The sequence below is a fragment of the Vespa velutina genome, chromosome 2 (genome assembly GCF_912470025.1).
Source record: "Vespa velutina chromosome 2, iVesVel2.1, whole genome shotgun sequence".
In the NCBI taxonomy this organism is placed as follows: domain Eukaryota; kingdom Metazoa; phylum Arthropoda; class Insecta; order Hymenoptera; family Vespidae; genus Vespa; species Vespa velutina.
In genome coordinates, this window is record NC_062189.1 from 10,728,860 (window position 1) to 10,753,028 (window position 24,169).

The following is a 24,169-nucleotide window of genomic DNA, read 5'->3' on the forward strand; positions in this document are numbered from 1 at the left end:
GAAAGAGAGAGAGAGAGAGGGAAACGTAGGATGAGGAAGAGGAGAGGGAGCAGGGAGTCCGGGAGCTCTATCGACCGACTTCTCTCATCCAGCATCCCAGCTACGAAGCCGTACATAGTAGTTGCAGCTGGAATCTCTACCTACCATCGTCCCATCTCACCCCTTTAGCTCGCCACTCCCTCCATTCTCTCTCTCTCTCTCTCTCGTTTTCACTATTCTGCTATGGCGAACTCTTGACATTTCACCGTGCTCGTCTCCTAACGCTGCACCAGTACTCTCCAATTCACCGAAAGTCCAAATATTCTGCGAAACTTGTTAATGTGTCGCTGATTGCCAACACCAACTAATATCTTTGCCATGCTTATTTTTCCTATTTCTCTCTCTCTCTTTCTCTCTCTCTCTCTCTCTCTCTCTATCTATCTATCTATTTATCTATTATTTATCTATCTCTCGGATTCTTTTTCTTTTACTATCACGTTTTTTGGAAAATATATGTCATGTCTATCAATAACATATTATACGATAATATATTATATTAATAACAAGTCATGGAAAGTATAGCTGTGGGACACGGTCAACTATAACGTGAGATTAGAAACGGGCAGAAATAAATAAAAGGAACATCATTAACAATAATGATACATTACAATAGAGTATTTATCTCGAGTAAGAGATGTTTCTTGTTTTCCGATAATAATTTGCGATGTATTTGCATTTCTCCTTGTATATGACTCAGTGACATTCGCGGAAAAAGAAAGACGAGTGTGTGGGCTGAGTAAAGGAGACCATCGTGCTTCGTCGATATTTTCACTGTTTACGATCTCATATGAATCCGAATCTAATCCGAGTCTTTTGGAAACGAAGTTTGATACATAACGCTTATAAATCGGCCTTGTATACTTACATCTACTGAAAATAGAGCGGAAAAAGAGCAAGAACCTTTACGAGTTTAAATCCAGAAGCGACCTCCTTACTCGCTAATTCGTACTCGAAAACTTTTAATCAACTTAATAAATGTTGACATTTATTAATGTCGATCAATGATTTACATCTATTAATGTTAATCAACGATTTACTTATTTATCAATGAAACCATTTGCTTTGTAATTAAATATTTTCTTAAATGTCATATTTTTATTCATTCTCAATATCACTAATTCTATTATCCGTGTTACACGTTAGCAAAATGTTAATTTTTTGATTCCTTTTCTGCATTGAAACAATGAGGATAAGAGAGAGAAAAAAGAACAAAACTATGGTCTGCAAAAGGGAACGAAAACAAACGCCGACGAAAGCGGCTGGAAAGCTCTCAAAAGCAGCCGACACCTTTCGCATACTTCTCTAGCGGCTTTCATGCCGTTTCCTAACGCGTAGACGAAGTGGCAAGACCAGCGGAGCAGCAATTTCCATTGCATATTCAGCAACCTAAACGTTCTGTCGTTGCCAGAAGTCGCAAAGTTATTATAACGGCGTTAGCATGCAACGAGACAGAGAAGAGGGAGGGAGAGAGAGAGAAAAAGAGAGGAAAAGAGAGAGAGAAAGTGAGACAGAGAAAAAAAGTGGGAGAGACGAAGAATGAAATAATAAAGATGAAGAAAAGCATGTGGCGTCTTATTTAATTCATCCATGATTAATATTCTTGCTCTCTTTCCTTCTCTCTCTCTCTCTCTCTGTCCCTCTCTCTGCCTCTGTCTCTCTCTCTCTTTCTTGCTTTTTTAAAAATTATAGCAGCGTAGAAATGAAATTACTATAGCCATACCCGAGATCTCGATCACTTTTAATTCTTCGTTCAGCAGTGGCCACAATCGCGTTCCAAATTGCTTTTGGTGGCGATCGATAAACTCAAACTGCAACATTGCAACACGAATGACGGATAATCTCTTGCAGAAAAGAGAGGACTAGGTGGACCAGTATACATAAACTAGATTCGTTATCGACATTTTTTCTTGGAGCAACTATATAATGAAAGAACAGGCGTTATATTTCGACAATCTTTATGGTATCATTAAAAAAAAAATTAACGATTTGGAACGAACAACGTATGGAAAACAGACATAAAGTTATTTGAAGAATTATTTTATAAAGAATCATATATCTTGCGCATTTTATGAAGGCATTATTCCATTACATTCTTCTCATTTTTGTTCTTATTTCTATTTTTATTTTGTTTTGTAGGACATAGAAAAGAACTAGCACCAGCTAGTATATTATAGCATACGAGAACGTTACTGCAATTGCGTGTTCCATGCAAATGAGAACGAAAATGTACGGAATTGAAGAAAATGCGATAATAAAATACAAAAGCTCAGCCGAAATGTAATTTCTGTGATGAATGATACCAAGCAACGAGGATTGGTAATATCGGCACGAATCGTTCAACGAATATAACCCAAATTCAATCGTATTTATTCTCTCTCTCTCTCTTTCTCTCTTTCTCTCTCTTTCTCTCTTTCTCTCTCTTTCTCTCTTTCTCTCTCTTTCTCTCTCTTATCTCTATGACTATGCTACTGTATTCATGTTTGATCGTATTCTTTGGAAGAAACATATAAAGGATGTTTTCATATAATAAGAAATAAGAGCTTATAATCCACGTGAAACATTACGCTTTAAATGTAACGAGTTTTAATAAACGACGTCACTAGCGTACTCACCGTTATCACAAAGAGCCATTTAAACGAACAAACTTTCCGTTTAAACTGGAAAGTTTGTCCTTAATTCGCGACAAGAATATCATTTTTGATTTTTTCTATTCTCTCTCTCTCTCTCTCTCTTTCTCTCTTTCTCTCTCTCTTTCTCTCTTTTTCTCTCTCTCTCTTTCTCTCTTTCTCTCTTTCTCTCTCTCTTTCTCTCTCTCTCTCTCTCTCTCTCTCTCTCTCTCTCTCTTTCTCTCTTTCTCTCTCTCTCTCTTTCTCTCTTTCTCTCTTTCTCTCTTTCTCTCTCTCTCTCTCTCTCTTTCTCTCTTTCTCTCTTTCTCTCTCTCTCTCTCTCTCTCTCTCTCGTTTATTACCATATCTCTCTCGTTATTTACAATAAATTCTTTTTCTTTCTGTTTGTTATTGTTACGAAGAAGAAAAGGTAAAATATAAAATCGGTGTATAAAAAACACGATGGTTTTTTACGAAATTCTACTTTTCCTTGTAAAAATTGTCTCAATTTTCATGTATACTGTAGTACAGTACAAACGTTTTCGTATGATTTTAAAGAACGTTAACGTCGATGACAATGGCAGAATAACGAGGCTCTGTCTGATAGTTAACCACGTGAACAAGATAAGAGAAGATCGTTGAATCGGCGAAGGTGGAACGAAAATAAGCGCTAACGATGTCTTCGATCGATCGTCAAAGAAGGTCGAAAACTCTTTGCAATCAAGGATATAAGTCGTCTGAACGTAGTGCGTGGGAGTTGGCGGGCAATAGCTAGCTCGTCACTTCGAGTTAATTGCTCTTTCTCGATCGGAAGACGTACTTACACGTTTTTCACTTCGCGATGTTCTCTTGTTACTTTATTACGAAACTCTTAGAATTTTAATAATGTCCAAAGACATTTAACGATATCTTTGCATTATTATGGTAATTCATTCTTTCTTTTTTATTTTTTCATTTTTTACGTTCTAGAATATATCTTTTAAGTTTACTATTTTAATTTTATACTTGTATCACTTCGCGCAAACATAAATTATAATTTTATATCTATTACTTTTATTTTTTCAATCATTAACGAGTAACAGAGATAAAGGAAGTGATAAGGAAAGAAAAGAAGTAAACATAAATAAAAAAAAGTATTAGATTGATCTGGTCTGATCATTATTAAGAAAAAGAGAAGCTCATGAAAGAAGAAGCAAGATGTCGGATATACGCGAACGAGTACGCAAACCTGGGAGAACACGTTCATAAGTCGAGTATATATGAACTGGCTAGAAAGGGGTTGTGTTTGGTATCGTCCATGAAAGAGAGAGTCAGAATGGAGGGGTAAAAGGAAAAAGAGAGATGGAAAGAGGGCTGGGCGAGTGCCTCAAATACTGGTTTTGGTGGGGGATGGAAGTTAACGGAGCTCTTACCTTCCGGTTAGGAATGAGATACCGAAAGAGCTAGGTCAGGGTAAAACAACATTGAATCTGTGCAACCAACCCCAGGGTGCAATTTCCGGCAAGCGATTTTCAAGTGTGACAACAATGACAAAGAATTGGAATGTCATAACAACGTGTACGATATCAGCCATTTCCTCGATATTTTATTTGTTTTGATCATCAAATGTAAATGTTTAAAATTATAAGTTCAATTAAATAAGAAAATAAGCGCAAGTTGAACAGTTCGTTCAATATTTCTTCAATATTTTATACATTTTGATCATCATCCCAATATGTTGTTTACTAAAAAATAATGTTCACTAAAAAATAATATGTGAAAGTTATAATATTATTTATACTGGTTATAAAATAATTATACTAAAAAAATATAAACAATTTTGGGAATATGAAATAATAATTAAGTTTTCGATGATAAAATGAAGTACAATTTTAAAAATACAAATATAAAAGCATGTGACTTTAAAATTACATTTAAATGTAAATATGGATTCATGGATTCGTTTCGATGAGATATTTGAAAATTTCGAAATGGATCGCTCAATATTTATCCGATATTTCATACTTTTAATCCTCTATATTCTGAATTTATGGACATATCTATAATAAAATAAAATGTTAAAGTTATCGTATTAGGCTGCATGCGTACTGACGAGAAGCCATGACGATTACTGAGGAATATATGAGCGCATGCGCACTAGGTTACGGCGACCAGAAAAACACGGATGTCTTATTAATCGTCATGACCAATGAAATAGGATTTCTTTAGATAAGATCTAGATATATTTCAAAAGAAACCGTTTAATTTCTTCGATATTTTAGTCGTTTTGATCACCAAATTTAAAAATAGATTCGTTATCATTAGATTGAATCATAAATTCGTTTCAATAAGATCTTAGAAAACTTCAGAAGGAATTGAATCCTATCGATCGAGCAAATATCAAAATTCCAAAAATGGACGAAGTACATTCTTTTTAATCGATTGTTTAACAGAATCCGATCGAAACATCTGCTCCGTTATTCCCTTTGCAACCATTACTGACGTAGATCGGTAATTGAGATCATCGATATAATTGCATTTGCTACGACGTAGTAAAGTAAGAGTACTTCTTGGAATACCAATGAATGTGTTCTCGTTTCCGACCGAAAGAATATATCTATATATATCTATATATATCTATATATATCTATATATATATATATATATATATATATATATATATATATATATATATATATATATACCTTCCTCACATTTTTTTTGAAAATTACTTTCATCTTCTATATTACTTCGTATATGTAAGCTTCAATAAAGCTTATATATACGAGTAAAAAGTATGGAAATAATTCCTTTGGTCGTTTGAAGATCGCTCGAACGTATAGAGAAATTTCGTTAATTTTTCCAAGCGAATAACGTGAATCCGCAACAATAACTTTTCACTTTATATTCATAAATAATGTTTCATAAGAGACATGATATAAAAAAAGATATGAATAAGAAAATATTTTCTTCGAGTTGCTCGCGAACCACAAAGAAAAAGTAACGATTCGAAAGTTGTTCGAGAAACTTCGAAGTAGCTTGGAAAGTAACCGTTTAATGAGATTCGGAAAAAGTTAGAAGGAAGGCATAAAAAGTAACGACGTTTGTGACTTGATTTATCGAGTTTGGTTCAAAAGGGAATCTAAAAAGTCATCTCTTCAAATAAATAATATTTTTATTAGTCACAGTTTTTTCATTATCAATATGTATAAATAAATTCATGAAAAATGAGAAAATAATGATATAGATCTTTATATGTAATTATGAAAGTAATGATTTATTTATATTTTGTTTCGAACAATTTAGAAAGCAAGAAGAAATAATTTGTCGATTTTAGATAAAAAGTAACTAAAATGTTATGTAATTAAATAAATATCTCTTATTATTGTTTAAATATTTTTCATTTTAAATTCATTTAATCAAATTCATTGATATAAAAAGAGAAATTTCTTAATATCATTTAATCACTGTTTTATTTCGAACAGTATACAATACACTTTGAGAGTAAATTGAAGATCTAATGAAAAAACGGTAATATCGTAGCAAACTTTACCGAAGCTATCAGAATGTCTGCCGAACTTGGTCGAAGATTGCCGAGTATGCCTCTAACGAGTCAGAGGAACGTTTGAATTTGAAGAGGACGGAAGGAGAGTGAATATCCTACAGTGTGCGAAAAAGTCAATTAATGAAGAAAAAACATCGAACTTACATAATTGCTATGACAGGTAATCAATTTTGTTATAATAGTTTATTAATTATCTATAAAAGAACTAGTAGAATAATGTATGTATATTGTAAGAACTCGAGCGAAATAACAATAAAGAGAAAACGAACTATTGGTGGTTACTGCTATCCATTGAACGAGAACAAACGAGACACATAAGAACCATCTTTCCAGAAATTTTTATGATATTTTCAAAGATTTTTTCAACTTCAAATTCGGCAAATTAAATATTATCACCTTTTATGATACTACTATAAAAATTACTAATATTTTTAAATATTATCACCTTTAAATACTTTTAAGATATAATTTTCTCGTATCATCACACCTATGCAAGTATACATATGAATATGTACGAGTAAATTTGACGTATATTTAATTCAATGTGTTTGTAAATGTAGCATTCAAATATAATCAGGTGAAACGGAAATGGGCGAAACGTCCGTTAAGAAATTGTTCGAGCGTGCTAAAAAAGCTAACTTTTTTTCTTGAGTTTCTATCTCTTTTTATCTAAATGTGAACGCAGAAAGTATAGGAAAAATATTATCGTCGTTTTAATATATCACTTCTCTGATTACGATCATCAAATATTAATTCAAACGTTTTCATATAAAATAAAATCTTAATCATTATTTCAAGAACAAATTGTTTTAAACTTAACTGATGTATCATTTTTATAAATACCACAGATCCATTATTTAAGGTAAACTTTTGGTTATTTACGATAATTATGATTAAGGAATTTTTATTAACATGCTAGAAATTTGATGAATACATTCAAAGACAATGTAGAGTAATATCTTAACTATGGTTCAGATATTTTGCTTTATATCCTAAAAATCAAGTGATATTAATAATTTTTCTGCTTGATTACATTCTCAAATAACGTCTTTCTCTCTCTCTCTCTCTCTCTCTCTCTCTCTCTTTCTCATCTGCCTTTCAGTTTTTCTAAATTCCGAAAAGACATAACGTTTTGTTTCGATTATAAGATTGAAGACCAAGTATCTTGACCCATTTACCTTTCAATCGCCGCCGTAATATCGCAATTTTCGACATAATAATGGTGAGTGGCAACGTTAAGATAGGAAAAGTTTAGAGAATAGTATATATACATATATACATGTATATAATTTTTTCTTATTATTTTTTTAATTCTCGTAGCTGCCTCGCAATTTACAATTAACACCAAATTTCAAAGCAATCTCGTAAAATTATTTAAAACTGCACTTGGAGAGAATAGCTTATTATTATGCTGATTCGGCTACATATAATTAACAGGACACGAAGTTCATACGAAAATTTAATTTTATATTTATTTGTCTTATAAATAGAAAGTTATCACAGACGTTTAGTGTGATTTTGTCCTTTCTCTTGTGTATCTGTGTCTATGTTTATGTGTGTATATACTTTTTTCCATATATATATTCTACACATATATATTCTACGTATATTTTATCGATTTGTATACGAATGGAGGAGTTTTTCAATTTTTGAGAAGTAAAAGCTGGGAAACATGGGAATCGGACACCGTTTAATTGTCAAACATTTTCGTATTTATGATCGTGTAATAATTTACGCTCGAGTGAGTATCGATACCAAATGGATTCCGAAGCAATTCGTTTTCGCAGTAGCATGTTTTTGTTCAAGAGAAACCGACATACGACTCGATCTATCTATCTTTGATCATTTTAATTTGTTGCGGTTATTCCATTGCAATGAATAGAACAACAACAAGATGGCGCCTTGTTTGACCTCTTGAAGTGTTGACAGTCTTACTATTTTTTAAATAACTTTATCAAACTTAAGATTTGATTATAACATAGATTTATTTTATACCTATTAGCTATACTTTGATATACGAATATATTAATATGTATATATATATATATATATATATATATATATATCTGATATATTGAATATATGTACATATCATAGTATTTATATATATAAATTATTTTTAGGCTAAAATATCACACAAACACCATCAAGAAAAAAAGCAATTTCATAACATCAACGTTAACTTTCTAATTTTCAAGAAAAAAGAATCGAATTAACTTAGATATTGTAAGATTATTGTAGATAAAAAAACTTGATCAAGTAATAAGAAATTTTTAAAAATTTATCACAACGATAACAATTTATATTATAAGTCTGTTAACAAATGAACTGACAACGTATCTATAGTTTTTATAAAGGATCTTATATAATATAATCCTCTTATCCAACAATATGAGATCCTAGTATAAATCGTGAAATTTTCATCTAAGTATCTGTTCCTTTTTCTCTTCTTTTTTATCTGAACAACTTTTCTTATCCAACTTATTCAAATCTTTACCATTTTTGACGATAATTAGCTACTTTTGAAAATACGATCAATAGTATTTTCACTGACATAGAGTTAGAGAGGTTAAAGAAAAGGGTTGAAGAAAGTTTCTCTCTCTTTATCTCTCTCTCTCTCTCTCTCTCTCTCTATTTATCTATCTATCTCTCTCTGTCCATCTCTATGTTTTCTTTAATTGACGTTCTTCGTGTTTTTTGTTCGAATAGCGGCTTCAAGTTGCTAGATCTCTTCTCAACTCGTTACATTTAAAATATGCTCGATAAATAGTCGTAGTTGATCTGTTACATATTTGATTTTATTTTGCTTTTCTCTCTCTCTTTCTCTCTCTTTCTTTTTTTATATGTATGCATATATAGTTTTAATTATTAATAAATATAATTATCTCGTTTTATCTTCTTTGTAAATTTTTGATGCTTCTTTTAAAAATATCATTTAATTCTTTTCCAATTTTCCGTTAATATTTATGATGTTTAACATAAGTGAATCTTCATTTAGAATATTAGCATCTTGATAGAGGATGAAAACGATTATAGAGATCTATAACGATTATTTAGGTCTATTACTTGTTGCTAGTACTATTATGACTCTGGAGAAAGGAAAGAAAATGAGAGAAGGAGAAAGAAAAAAAGAGAGAGAGAGAGAGAGAGAGAGAGAGAGGGAGAGAGAGAGAGAGAAAGAGGGAAAGAGGAAAGATCGACCTCGATTACCGCTATTTTCCTACCTTTCTCGTAAGATCTTCCAAGCTTATTCTCTTCTCAAGAAAGAGCGGTTTACCAGTTTGATACACAATAACGAGATAATGACGCCTCAAGGCATCATCGAGCAATACAATAATTTGTTTCACTATCCTCTTTCCTTTATCGCTATTCTCATATAGTTAACATCGATACTTATTCGAAATAATCGATTTTTAATTAAGAATCGTGTTGATTTAAATGACATTGGATTATACTCATCTCCTCTTAATTGCCAATTTTTGTAACCACCACCTTGATCTTATAAACTATTGGGTTAGTTCGATCGAATTTGTTTGAGTTTTGACAAAGTCAAAAGATTTTTGACAAAGTCTGACAAGTTTTATTTCTCTGTTTGAGTAAAAAACAGGATCGTTAAAATTTTTCTTAATTTCTTGTCAATGAGAGAGAGAGAGAGAGAGAGAGAGAGAGAGAGAGAGAGAGAGGGAGAGAGAGAGAGAGAGAGAGCGAGAGAGAAAGAGCAAAAAGGGTAAAAGGAGTCGAATTAAAGAGCGTAAGAGGGAAAGAAAGAGGGAGGGAGTGAGAGAGAGAGGTAGAAAGAGAGAGAGAGAGAGAGATGAATAGTACGCACGTCAGCAGGAATTATTGATGAAGGTGCTTTGATATCATGACGTCATCCATCGCATCGAACTCATCCCTGGAGAGATACCTCTTTCTCTCTTGCCTCACATAGTCAGAGAAAAAGAAAGAAAAGAGGCGAAAGCATAAGATTAGCAAGAGTGAGAGAAAGAGAGAGAGAGAGAGGGGGGGGGGAGAGAGGGGGAGAGAGAGAGAGGGAGAGAGAAATAGATTTGGTAAACTAGGTCGCCGAGAGAGAAGGAAAGGAAACATAACACAAGAGAGCGAGCGGGAAGTAACTACCACCATCATCGAATGGTAGCAAGAGTGGGGATTTTAGGATAGAGTAGGGGTAGTAGTAGTTCAGCTCGAAACGGCCCGGGCTTGAATCTCCCCGCACTTGTGAACTTTACGCATATACATATATACATACTATATTATACGTACATTGAGATATACACACGATGCGTGGGTGCTGAAGCTACCGCCTGAAAACGTATTCGCGCTGGGATTTGCGCCTGTGTTGCTTAGCAACCTAACCTCGTATGACGTCATGAGCTCTCTGACGTCATCCCTACAATCTCCCTCGCCATTCGCTTTGACCAATCGTTGAATTGCACATTCGGTGGTATAAAACTAACCGACACACGTAACCCCTCTTATTTCACAACGATTCGTCGAGCTAGACGCACCTAACTGTTTTTTCTAATTATTTATTTTTTTATGAAGTTATTTTTTTAAATATCCATATTTTTTTCAAATTTTCATTTACTCAAATTTCACTTTACATTCATATTCACTTCTCATTTTTTTAAACTAATATTTCTACAATAAAGTTTTAAATCAACCAGACATTTTTTATTTCTTTAAAAGGTCATTGTTATTTACCTATTATCTTATTTTTAAGGGAGAATATATAAAGAATCAATTTTCCTCATATATTTCGCCCTTAAAGTTATTAAAAATTATTGAGCTACTATACAAAAAATTGATCGAATTTAAGTTAAGAAGGGATGGGTTTTAGAGGTTGTTAAGTATTTTTCTAGGTTGTCGAAAAATATTCATGTCTTTAGTGCGGATACGTTAAACGATATAGAACACTTTACCTAACAAACATACATACATACATATATATTTTGAATTTTATATATATACGCATACGTAGAAAGAAAAGAGAAAAAAACGTTTGTTCCGCTACTATATTCTCATGCATATTGCATGTCATCGCATATTTTACGTGCTCCTTTATTCGTCCTCTCTCTCTTTCTTTCTCTCTTTCTCTTTCCCTTTATAACTCGAGCCATTCGTTACGTTTGAGATCCTTCGCAATATACGGATTTCTTGCGAATAAAGATCTACATAGCTCGCTTAGAGTACGTTAAAATAAACTTTTTTCTTTTATTTCTTTTTATTTTTCTCTACCTTCTTCTCTTTCGATGAATATATCAGCTCGCTTTTCATTTCTATGACATACTTGTATATACATAAATTTCTTCGTATACTTTGAAAATCTATTTATGTCGAGTAGAGGTTAATGAGAGTAACGAGAAGGTAGTAGCGAAATATTTAGGTATACTAGAGTACGCAATATTAGAGATGCAAATTAAAATTCAAGCGAACCGCTTCGTTTCGTTTATCTTTCTTCGACATATTTCTTGTTTGCATATTCTTCTTTCCTTCAACTTATGTACCAGTTAATATCAGAGAGTTGATGCGAATTAAAGTGGACGTAGTTAAATGTCTCCTAATTTCGTAAAGATGATACTGCAAACGGAAATACATTGATTATATCGCTCGAGTTGCTGTTTTTCTTTTTATCATAGTCGTCTCGTCAAACAGGACTATATTCTAGTAAGAAAAACAACAAATATAGAATATGCAGTCGTTTGCAAATACATACTTACGTTAGTATTCTTTAGAATTTACAAACAGTTGCTTCGCATAATCCTCAAGCTCTCTTTGATTCTTTGATCGATGAAACGAATTACATCGGTGTGGACAACGTCGATACTTGCAAACGTACCAGAAGGGCGAGTATAATAAAGTAATATCGATTATGACCTATAACCTTTGCCAGAGGAGAAACCATGCGCAGTATTCGAGGACAACCAAATTATTATAAATTCAGAAGCTGTCTACATAATTTTACTTTCACAAAATTTTTCAATAAAAAATGGACAGTTTTTAATTTACTATATATTAGTTATATTTAAAGTATTATACTTTTTTAATGTAAATGTACCCACAACATATATATATATATATATATATATATATATATATATATATAAGATAATATATATATATAATATATATATATATATATATAAGATATAATATATATATATAAGATATAATATATATATATATATATATATATATATATATATATATATATATATTACATATTACATTATATATCAGTATTTTTCATATTAGATTTGGAGTTAAATTATTTTATATAATCTTTCTATTTTATATTCATTTAATGAAATCTTAATCGAACAACACAAAAAAAAAAGAGAGAGTGAGAGAAAAGACAGAGCAAGAAAGAGAAAGAGAGAGAGAAAGAGAGAGAGAGGGAAAGAGAGAGAGAAACACGTGAATTTTCTCTTTATCGATTTTCTCATATGCGTATATACTTTCAAAAAGGTTAACATTAAAACAATGTCATATACCTACTTATTATTTAACTATATTAAGTATTCTCTTTATTGCTTTGTATCACGGCCGATTTCTCAAAACAAGAAGTTAATGTTATCTCTCTCTCTTCTTCTCTCTCGTAACTGCTGTCGGTAGATCAAACTGTTCCGCCAAAAGATCAACTAACTTTGGGTCACGTTTACGAGGCATTCCGTACGAGCGAGCATCGCCGTTAATCCCGCTTTGTGGCAGTGCCTGTTACAACCTCAACTCTTTCTCTCTCTCTCTCTCTCTCTCTCTTTCTCTCTCTTTCACTTTTTCTCTTTCTCTCTCTCGGTTTTCAATCCCTTTGACGACATGATCGTCCTCTCTCTATTCATCTTGAAAATTGCGCGAGCTTACACACATACACATATGAATACGTATTAGTGTAAATTTGTAACTATATATACACACATACACACACATATATATATATATATACACACTGTATATATAGGTCATCATCGTGCCGTGGCAATATCTAATTTAGGTTACTGCTGTTACAATTGGTGCGACTACTGCGACCTATCAATTATTGACTACTACATTTATATCTTTCTCTCTTTTTCTCTCTCTTTATCTAACTATATATTTATATATTTATCTATTTCTATCTCTGTCTTGTCTATTTGTTAGGATCTAATTTTTATTGTTAACACGCTTCTATCGATGTTTCTTCTTTTCCTTCTTCTCCATGTTTATGGATCCTAGATCTTGAATTTTCTGTAACACGAGAACTGCAATGTTATCCATAGAAGATCAATTTGAAGGAAGATTCGAGAAGAAGAAAAGGAGCGAATGTAATTACAAGAAGGAGGAATTCAATCTGTACGATTTAATCCCAATTTTATTGGATACGGGAGGATCAGAAATGTTTCTTCGAATTTAGATTGACTACTCTCGAGACAGTCGAAACTAAACTTTATTTTTCTTTCTTTTTTAATTATGATATTATTCTTAAAGTTTAGTAAAATATGATCATTAAATTGTATTAATCTTTATCACTCTAAGAATATTATAGCATGTTCGATAACCAACTTCAAAGAAATTTTTTAAAAATAATTAAATAAAATAAATTTGTAAAACAATTGTTTTATAAAATAGTTATTTATTAGTAAAAGTATTTATAAATGTTACAAATACTAATTCACAAATATTGAAAATAAATACCAAAAATGTACTTAACAGTATTACTTGACAATATTACAGATTGAAGTGATAAAAGGCAATAAAAATTACATTTATAATTCTTGTTTCGAGATATTTAGAAATGCATAAATGTGAAGAAATAGAAATACAGGATGATTTTGATACAAGATAGCAATTTTTTTCCACTGATTATGATTAACTTTCTTTCTGCAAGTAAAAAATACTCTGTTGTACTTTTGGTGTCAAGTTTATAAGTCAAGAATCAGAGAAAAACAAGGATTTCTATGTTTCTTTCGTTTATTTGAAGCTCGTACTCGTCATTTTTTGCGAGAGGATGCATAATAATTGACGAAACGAATTTTGTCTGTTAATGTACAAGATAAGACAATACAAAACATGATCAATTCAATTAATAATGATACTAACAAGTTGAAATATTTCCATCTTGGATTATCTGGAAAGTCCTTTCGAATATTTATCTCTGTCGAAAATTTGGAAATTTTACAACTCAAATTAGAATTATACGATTCAACGTAAATTTTTAAATACGAACGAAATAAATTGTGTTCGCGCAAATAAGTTTCGTCTGTACAGGGACATAATTATCATTTTAAATGACGACATTGACACATTTAATCGTAAACAGTTTTGATAAACAGTTGTGTATAAAACGTTAACGATGTTTAGGATGTATCCCATGAACAGACAATTCGATTACTGTTCTATAGTGCATCACTCTTTCTCTCTTTTTCTTGCGTGTTCACGTTCGTATCTTTCAAACATTTTGTTACCATGAAATGGAGGTAGCAGTTTTTGACATGCATTTGTTGGCTTCAAAAAAAGCGTGCTAAATTATATTAAAGTTATTTCAAAAAGATTTAGTCAGATTGTCGAAGCGTTTCATGCAATGTAGCTCCACCGATTCATTATTTATTTATCGTACGTCTTCATTGAGTTTAAACGATTTGTTTTATTTATCTTTTTCTCCACTTTTATTTCTATACTTTTTATTGTTTGTTTAGTTTTTTCATTGTAATGATTTGAAATTCGTTCATATGTTAAAAAAGCATCGTACCATTTTGTTTTTTAACTACAAATCATATACAAATAAAATATAGAAAAAGTTAAAGTGTTAGATTTATTGGTCTTTGTCCGATGGCATTAAAGAAAATATTGTCGGTGACACGAGTCGACATACTTGCAAGTACTTTCGACAGCTCCCTGATAAGATCACTTAGTTTATCGAAGAGAAAGATTTTCGAAGATAATAAGATTTTCGTGGCTGCGCTTTGTCATGAAAAAAGAGAGACAGATAGAGAGAAAGAGACCGAAGAGGGAGAGAGGAAAAAAGAGAAGGAAAAGGAGAGTGAAAGAGAGAGAGAGAGAGAGAAAGAGAGGTCACCTTTCATTTTGAAACTGTCACGTACAGCCATTATATTGCTTTTATATTGATTCTCGGCTGATCGTTGAAAAGACTAATACGAAATTTCTGCTTATATATTTTAATGATCTAATTTTTAAATCGATTATTATATCAATTCATGCTCAATCGTGTATATTTTATTCAATTATATATTTCATTAAAAAGGAATATTTTTTTTTATTCTGGGTATGTCTTTTTATTAATGATATTATCATTACTTAAACATATACAAATATTTATTTGAATATTAAATTATAAATATTAGATTATATCGATTTACTTTATCGTATCTAATTTATTACACATTATTATTTTCTTTATTAAAATACTTTAGTTTATTAAAATATATAAAAATATAAATACTTAATATATTTATATAATATTATTTTTATATATGATATATTTATTAAAGAAAAATATCGAGAAGACCGTTTTATATTTAAAAATTAAACGGTAAAATTATTGATTGCTATATAAAATTTCTTTTCATAATGTTTCGAAATGTAATATTGAAAAAAAATATTTAGTTTATAACTTTTTACTGCTTACTCTAACGTATAATAGCATTCAGCGAAATAAACATTCGTTTCCTTTTTTTTTTTTTATAAGAACCATTGCAATAAAATTATAATGACGATAGCATGCGAAAACATTTAGCAAGAATAAGAAAATTTTCATACTATTGGTGAACGTATTTTTAATGGGGGTCTATGATGTGTGTCGCAAAAGGATCAGCATAATGGAACGCAACCGAACAACCATCGATCATATTCTCCCTCGTTTTTGCCATTTAATGCGTTGCAAGCCGTGAACCGCCTTAGTAATGAATACGCCTGAAGAGCTTTTCGGAACAACGGAAAGGTCATTAGTTTATATTATGTATTTATGTGTGTAAGTACCTATACGTGTATACATATTATGGATATAATTACTCGCAGAAATGATGTTACACTTTTTCGAACTGGTTTTTCTTGGCATAATTGATTAATCTTTTGAACTTCTATGTCGAAAGTGAGTCGATATTTTTTAGAATGACGTTCTTTAACAATTTTTTATTATTAAATGCTATATTTTTATTGGAATCAATTATGAAACAATATGTATATTCCTTTTTAGGAAAACAAATAATTTTTTTAAATGATTTAATATTTTTTAAAAATTATTTATATAAATAATAATAAATAATAAGTAATAGTTAATAATAAATTGTGAGTTGACGTTATATAATAAAATATCATATTTTAATTAGAATAACTTAGGTAAAAAACAGTATACATACTTCCTCTAGTAAACAAAATTTGGAAACTCGAGAAAATTTTTAATGCATACATGAGAACAAAAAGTAAAAAATAGATTTTAAAGTTTTAATATCGTAAGCATAGAATAATTTCTACATTTAACCTACGATCAAAAATCTCGAGTCATATTTCTGCAGATGAAAAGTACGAAAAAATCAATAAGAAAAATCGAAGTGTGTAAAGAAAAAAGACATAGATCAAAAGTTTGATATTGGCTGGCTTGTACCCACAGACGGCACATGTTGCCTATCTGTCTTTGAAGGAGTTCCTAGCCGATTATAAGAGTTTTGAGAGAAAGAAGATGTTCTTAGATTCTTACGGTCTTTTCTGTGCGTTCAATAAAGCGTTTTTGATCGTATGAATTTTACCTTATAGGCAGACAAAAAAAAGGAAATCTACAGGAAACACATGGGAATGGAAAAAGAGATTTAAATATACATTTTATTTCTCATCGAAAACGTTTCATTTCGAATTCGACAAGTTTTATATGGATATCTCTCAAATTCTAACGAATCATTTGAAATTTCTAATACTCTTTTATCCGTGATCGTATATTTTTTTTCAAGATTTTTCCTCATATCCGTGCATAACATAAATTTTCGAGTTTAAGAAAGTTTCGTTTTTCCAGAAACGATCGTGTTCAGAACGAATGTTTGATAAAAAGCATCGTTATCGCAGTCTCGTATGCGAGTACATATTCATTCCTCTCTCTCTCTCTCTCTCTCTCTCTCTCTCTCACTCTCTTTCTCTCTCTCTCTCTCTCTTTCTCTTTCACGTGCGTGAGCAACGTTGTAAGAACGATACATTCTGGACGATGCATACAATTTCATGACGAGCAAATATTTCTGTTGACACAATGCCTGTTATTATTTATTAGCACATCACTGTTCCTAGTCGACATGTCGTTGAAAAAGAAAACAGTAGAAAGAAGAAAACAAAAAGAAAAAGAGAGAGTACGTTCACGTTCACATACATACATGGATGCACAAGTTTAGCTTGAAATTTCGAGCGATTTACTCAATGCACAAAAATCTTCGTTACGATGACTAACTTTTTTTTCTCTTGTATATTTTTATTATTATTATTTTTCTTTGTTATATGCAATTCTTTATTTTTATACTATTGGATTGATAGGAATATATAATGTCGGAAGTTTCAATAGTTTATATTTCATTAAATAATATTGGTATTTCTCATTGAAAATTCTAACGTTATTTATTTATTAGCTCAATATTATGCTATTATATGTATAAACCAAATATAATATATAGTAACCTAAATGAACAATCTAATAGTAAGAAAATACAATTACATTATACTGATATATATTTTTTTTATATTATGTATATATTATATATACTATATATATTATGTTAATTAATTATATTGTCAATTAGATGCTTTTTTTATTAATCAATCTATCAATTACAGTAACTGACCTTATTGTCATTTTGAATATATATTGAAGGGACAAGAATATTCTTTCTTCTTTTATTTTGTGTTCCGAATTATTTTTTTTTCTGAAGAAATCAATATTGAAATCTGGCGTTTTTATATCAGACTATAAATCTACGAAAATAAGTGGCACAACGTTACGTTACGTTAAATATTCATTTATGTCCTTTTTATAAGCAGTTTATCAGTTTACGAGGGTTGCAATGTAAAATACTCCAAGAGCTTTTATTCTTGTTTCTTTTTTTTCATGATCTCTCTATCTTGTTTTTTCAACGTCGTAATTAATCGCAATTTTTACTTTTTAAACCAGATCTTAAACGTTAAAAATATTCTCGTCCTATTCCATAAAATTCTTCGAAAAGACTTTCCTTTAAATTACAACAATCGATTTTATTGTATTTAAAGCAACTAATTGGCAATTATGTGTTGTTTATCGTTAAAAATTAATTTTAATTAACTCTTATATAGATCTAACGAAAACAACTGGTGGCACGTGAGCTACGTCTTCTCTTGCCAGCTCCGGTAAAGTGGGAAAAGACGATCTCTACTATTTGACCTCGCTGTAGCTAGTGAGTTGTGCAGCTTCTATTTCTGTCTACTTATGGATATTCGATCGAAGTGATAACTAATAGACTTAAGTAGTAGGGAAACAGATTGATTGATGATTAGGATTGTGTGGCTCGCTGCGGAAAAGTTGCCCACATTTGATATAGACAATCGCAGATATTAAATATTATGCAAATCGATTGTGTTTGTCCATCTCATAAATATTTTCCTTTTTTTCAGAAAAGAAAAGGAAAATAATATTTCAAAAGTCTTCGATATTGGTGCATCTCCTTTTTTCCAATGGCTTTCCTTGATAGTTCGCGATATTCGATTGGTATTCTTTTCGAACGATTTATAACACGTCTCTTGAAGCATTTCGAACTATAGGAAGTAGACGAGAAAACGAATCACGAGAGTCGTCGACGATATATTCTACCCACGTCTACGTTGAATTTAAGAAATAGAATGAGGAAAAGTATTGTCATCTTTTTATCAAGGACAACTTTCGAGAATCTCCCTAATATTTTTTGTCAAGCTTTGCCAAATGCAATTTCTTACAATTTTCACTATTATAATATGTTTTTACAGTTGGAATATTACAGTTGGAAACTTGCAATAAAAAAGTAAAAGAGAAAAAGAAAGAAAATCTTTTCATAAATATTGAATCACACTTTGCAGTTCTCCGTTCTGTTTCTATTACGATTGTTTGGCCACAATAATTTTAATATTATTCTATGTCATTTAAATGTACTCGTTCACACCTTTCTATTCAGCCTCAGTCCAGTCATCGACCGTCACATTTTTGCTGCTTTCGAGATTATCCAAAATCGACAACGATATTTTTTGAAATAGTTAAATTCTGATAACGTCTTTTGTCTATAAACAAAGGAGATTTTCTATCATTTCGTTTATCTCTACCTTTAACGAAATCCATGTAGGATCTTCAGACATATCAGTTTCATACTGTTATCAACTTAATGTACACAAATATTATCTTAAAGTAACTTTTTAGCTGTCATTTAAATAAAATTTTCTTGTGATTAGTTAATTTTTATGTGAAAACCTTTTTCGACATTTTCGAAAATTTCTCTTTCTGAATCTCCGAAACTGCTTTCTGCAGGTCAAACCATCTACAGCATTGGTTCTTCATGCAGCACAAATCTTTTCACAAGTTTGCGACGCGTTTTTGCCTTTTCGGTAGTAAAAAAGCAAATATGACGAAAATATTTTTCATTTTTTGACAGGTTTGAAATTTTACAAAAAATGCTACAGCTAACTGAGCACAGGAAAATTTTATTAATATGACACTTGAAATGATACTTTTATAAAATCAAAAATAATATTTGCGTTTGTGAAGTTACTAATAGTAAAAAACAGAGATTTTCCGTTAACAAGCAGAAAAAACGGAACAAATGTAGTAAGTGACAACCTTATACAAAAGATGTTAAAGATGAGAATAATGTGAGCGATAGAAAATCTCTTGCTTCTGTATCGTAGACAAAAAAGTGCAAGTTATCAGAATTCTGCCAGTCATTTAAAAAAAATTCGTTGGCGACCATCTTGGAATATCTAAGAACACTAAGAAAATATGGCAGATCGAGACCGAATAGAAATATGAAAACATGTACATTTAAATTACATACAATAATGTTAAAATCACTGTGACCGAACAATCGGAATGAAGACAGAATGCAGACTAAACCGAAATGAGTGAATCGAGCTTAAAAATGTTAGCAGAGAACTGGAAGTACCATTGACTTTGTAACAACTTCAATCCTCCAACACATCTTGGCAATTCGGCAAATTTTCGCAACAAGAGAGAGAGAGAGATAGAAAGAGAGAGAGAGAGAGAGAGAGAGAGAGAAAGAGAAAGCGTTATAATTTTCATGTTCATTCCTCTGGGAGTTGGCAAAAAGGAAAGAATGAGGACAGATAAATAGATAGATAGATAGATAAATAGATAGATAGATAGATAGATAGATAGATAGATAGATGGATAGATAGATAGATAGATAGATAGATAGATAGATAGATAAATAGATAAATAGATAGATAGATAGATAGATAGATAGATAGATAGATAGATAGATAGATAGATGGTTAGATAGATAGATAGGTAGATAGATAGATAGATAGATAGATAGATAGATAGATAGATAGATAGATAGATAAATAGAAAAAAGAGAGAGAGAGGGAAGGTCAGAGAGAGAGAGAGAGAGAGAGGTGGAGATAGAAAAGCTCGTGTTGATATCGACCGGGACTCCGCCCTGCTCTTTGTACTTTCTTCTCTCTCACACACACACAACTTCTATTCTTCTCTCTTTTTTCTTTTCTCTCTCTCTTTCTCTCTCTCTCTCTCTCTTTCTCTCTCTCTCTCTCTCTCTTTATCTCTCCCTTTCTTTCATCTTAGATAGATATCGAAGCTGCTGCATCGACGTTCCATTAATTTTCTTCCACAGACTGCTGTAAAAAATTACTCATTTCTGTCAGTCTTTTTTACTTCTTTTCTCGCTATCTTCCCGTCTTCACTTTTGTTCTCTTCAATAGGTTGTACAAGACTTGTTTATTAATCTAATCTTAAATCGATTATATAACATAGATTATTTGTTCCTTTGGCACAGATTTGAATGTCCTCGATATTTCGATATATCTATAGATCTACTGTCTTTCTATGTAAAAGAATCTTTCAAATCGATAGAAATAATAGAAAGAGAAAACTAATTCACGCTTAGATTATCGTAAAATTAAGATCTATCGACTCCAGAAAGTAATTTGACTCCATTCTTAGTGGTGCTTTTTTGGTGAAGGTATGCCGAAGTGAGTAAGTGTATTTTTATACCTCGCTGAAGATAGAGAAAGAGAGAAAAAGAGATAGAGAGAGAGAGAGAGAGAGAGAGAAAGAGATAGAGAGAGAGAGAGAGAGAGAGAGAAAGAGAAACGCAATTATTAGATTTTCTTGTCTCTCTTCCTTCTCCAATTCGGATACGTCTGAATACCGTGTACCAGAATAAAACGCCGTACTGTCAGTATGTGTATACTCATCTTCTCTCTCTTTCTCTCTCTTTCTCTCTCTTTCTCTCTCTCTCTCTTTCTCTACCGACGAATGCGCCACTATTTTGGTAGGCCTGTTTTAAGAGTATTTCTGGCAACTGACTTTTGACATATTATAAGAAAGAGAGACACATGGGAAAATATCGCATATTTTCCGTTCTTGTTTACGAGATTTCAATATGTGTACAATGTATTTGAAACATAATAGTGGCGATATTTTTTTTTTAAATAGAATGATGAAAAAAGATTATTCAGAAAGATCAGAACATATGTGTGTATATTTGTGATAGAAAGAGAAAAGCACTTATTCATTTCTCTATAGAATATTTACAAAATTCAAAATACTTCTTTCAGTATAGAGAAAGTTATTTATCTATTTGTATTATGAGGTCACTGCTAATGTGACAATTGTATTATTCCTAAGAACTCTTGAGTCACCTCTAACGTATCATTTCATTTAGTTAATAAAACAAATCAGTAAGAATCAGTTTTATTGAAAAATTGCCTTCAAAGTATATGCGTATGTAACTGAGAAATACATGAGATATTAATAAAATATTTAGATATTAGAAATTAGTAAAAGACAGTTCAGTTAAATCCCAGTGTAGAATGTTTAATATAAATATCAGATTTACCTATATTTAACATCTATTTAATAAAATCCTATTGTTTTATAAATATAAACGAATTAGAACGATTATTCAGTAATTCATCATTACTCTGGCTGTTTCATAGGATGGATGGATAAAACGCCTTGTGAATCGAAAGAGAGGAAGAGGAAAGAGGAGAGTCTTTTCGTTGTACCGTGGGACGACCTGCTAATCGATAAGCTAACCTATTAACCCAGTGCTCGAGTACGCATGCGTCGGCCACTTGCGGGCGTCACGGCTACTCCCGTGACGTCACGGGACTCGGCGCAATATCGATTGAAAAATCCGGGAAATGTCCCAGGACGTCAGCGCTCCTCTTCTGGGATTCTGGGTGGCCTGCTTGCGTAAACGCGCCTGCTAGAGCGAGAGAAAGAGAGAGAGAGAGAGAAAGAGAAAGAGAGAGAGAGAGAGAGAGAGAGAAAGAGAAAGAGAGAGAGAGAGAGAGAGAGAGAGAGAGAAGAATAGTAGTGGTGGTAGAAAGAAAGTGGGGGTATGTGCGACTAAAGCTTTCAAGCTTCAGGGCTGGAATTTTCTCAAAGCGTATTAGCGAGGGGAGATTTTTTCTTTAAACTTTTTACGTTCGTTTTATTACTTCTTTTTTTTCTTTATTATTATATGTACTTACATCCTTCTCTCATTTTCTTCTATCCCAAGTCGTATATTTTCACGAGTGATAACGATAACAATGAAGATAAACGATGAAAATAAAAAGGAAGCGTCTTTTAATCTCTCTCTCTCTCTCTCTCTCTTTTTTTTTCTTGGTTTTTCTCTTTTCAAACTTAACGATATTTATTATGTTTGTCTTTTCTTTTTACCTTATCTTTCTTCTAAATTCGAAACACGGTACTCAAATCGATTTGTATGAATTACTTACGGAACTAAAGAAACGCGTTCTAGACGTTAGCTAATGTAACGTCCGGTATCCCGAGCGGAAATAAAAATGACTAAGGCCATTGTCGAGCCGCAACGCCGTTACGGTTTTATCTAAACTAGAATAATGGGAGTGAATTTCTTTCGGCGAGTCTGGAGAACGCGAACCGTATAAACTTGACTGGAAGATCGTTATTATCTTTCCTTTGCATTATCTTATCATTTTCTAACGATCCTACTATTCACTTGGCCTCGATAATGAAAAATAACGATAATAGCGATAGAATAGTTAAAATAAAAATCTTTCCGTCAAATATTTTTCTTCCAATTTTTAATCATTTCTTCCTTGTTTTCTTCTATTCTATTCAATTTTAAAAAGAAATGAACAATGTCCGATATTTTTTAATAGTGGAGCACTTAATCGACTATATATCTGTATGTGTATATAAAAACAGTACAAATTGAATGGAATTATTAACTTATTATCTTTTAATAATCCTACTCTCTTTGCCTTGATAATATAAACGATAATAACAATAAAATAATTAAAATAAAAATCATTTTCTCATTTTTTGTTTTCAATATTTATTTTCACGAAACAACTCGTTTTATCATATTTGTTTTTCCTTTTATTCCTTTTCTAATATAAAAGCGAAATTAACAACATTGGACCGATAGTTTTCAATAATATACAATTTAATCGATGTTTATATAAACATAGTCGCAAACTGGATGGAATTATTATCTTATCATTCTACTACTCTCTTGATCTTGATAATAAAAATAATAAAGATAACGATAAAATAGTTAAAATAAAAATCGTTTAATTTAATTTTCTTTTTTCAGTTTTGAACGATTCAGTTGATTCAGTTGAAACGACTCGTCTTAGTCACATTTATTTTCCTTTTTTTATATTTGAAAACTAAGTGAATAGCATATCAATCAGTCCGATATTTTTTAATGTACAATTTAATCAACTATATCTATATGTATATATAGAAATGATGATAACTGGATGAAGTTATGAAATGCTCGTT

General features: G+C 31.3%; 2 long non-coding RNA genes across 4 annotated transcripts; one reads left to right on the top strand and one right to left on the bottom strand.

Moving 5' to 3' along the window:
• The first annotated feature begins 6,247 nt into the window (after positions 1 to 6,247).
• LOC124946484 lies at positions 6,248 to 23,491 on the top strand. The gene is made up of 3 exons (XR_007100090.1): positions 6,248 to 6,349; positions 18,484 to 18,584; positions 22,348 to 23,491. It is a non-coding gene; the product is annotated as an uncharacterized LOC124946484 (long non-coding RNA).
• On the bottom strand, positions 20,902 to 23,320 carry LOC124946485. Of its 3 annotated transcripts, none has more exons than XR_007100091.1 (2): positions 23,137 to 23,320; positions 20,902 to 22,616 (listed from the first exon to the last, which is right to left on the bottom strand). It is a non-coding gene; the product is annotated as an uncharacterized LOC124946485 (long non-coding RNA). The 3 variants fall into 3 exon arrangements; XR_007100092.1 differs by having other exon boundaries at positions 20,902 to 22,619; XR_007100093.1 differs by having other exon boundaries at positions 23,078 to 23,320.
• Positions 23,492 to 24,169: the final 678 nt, after the last annotated feature.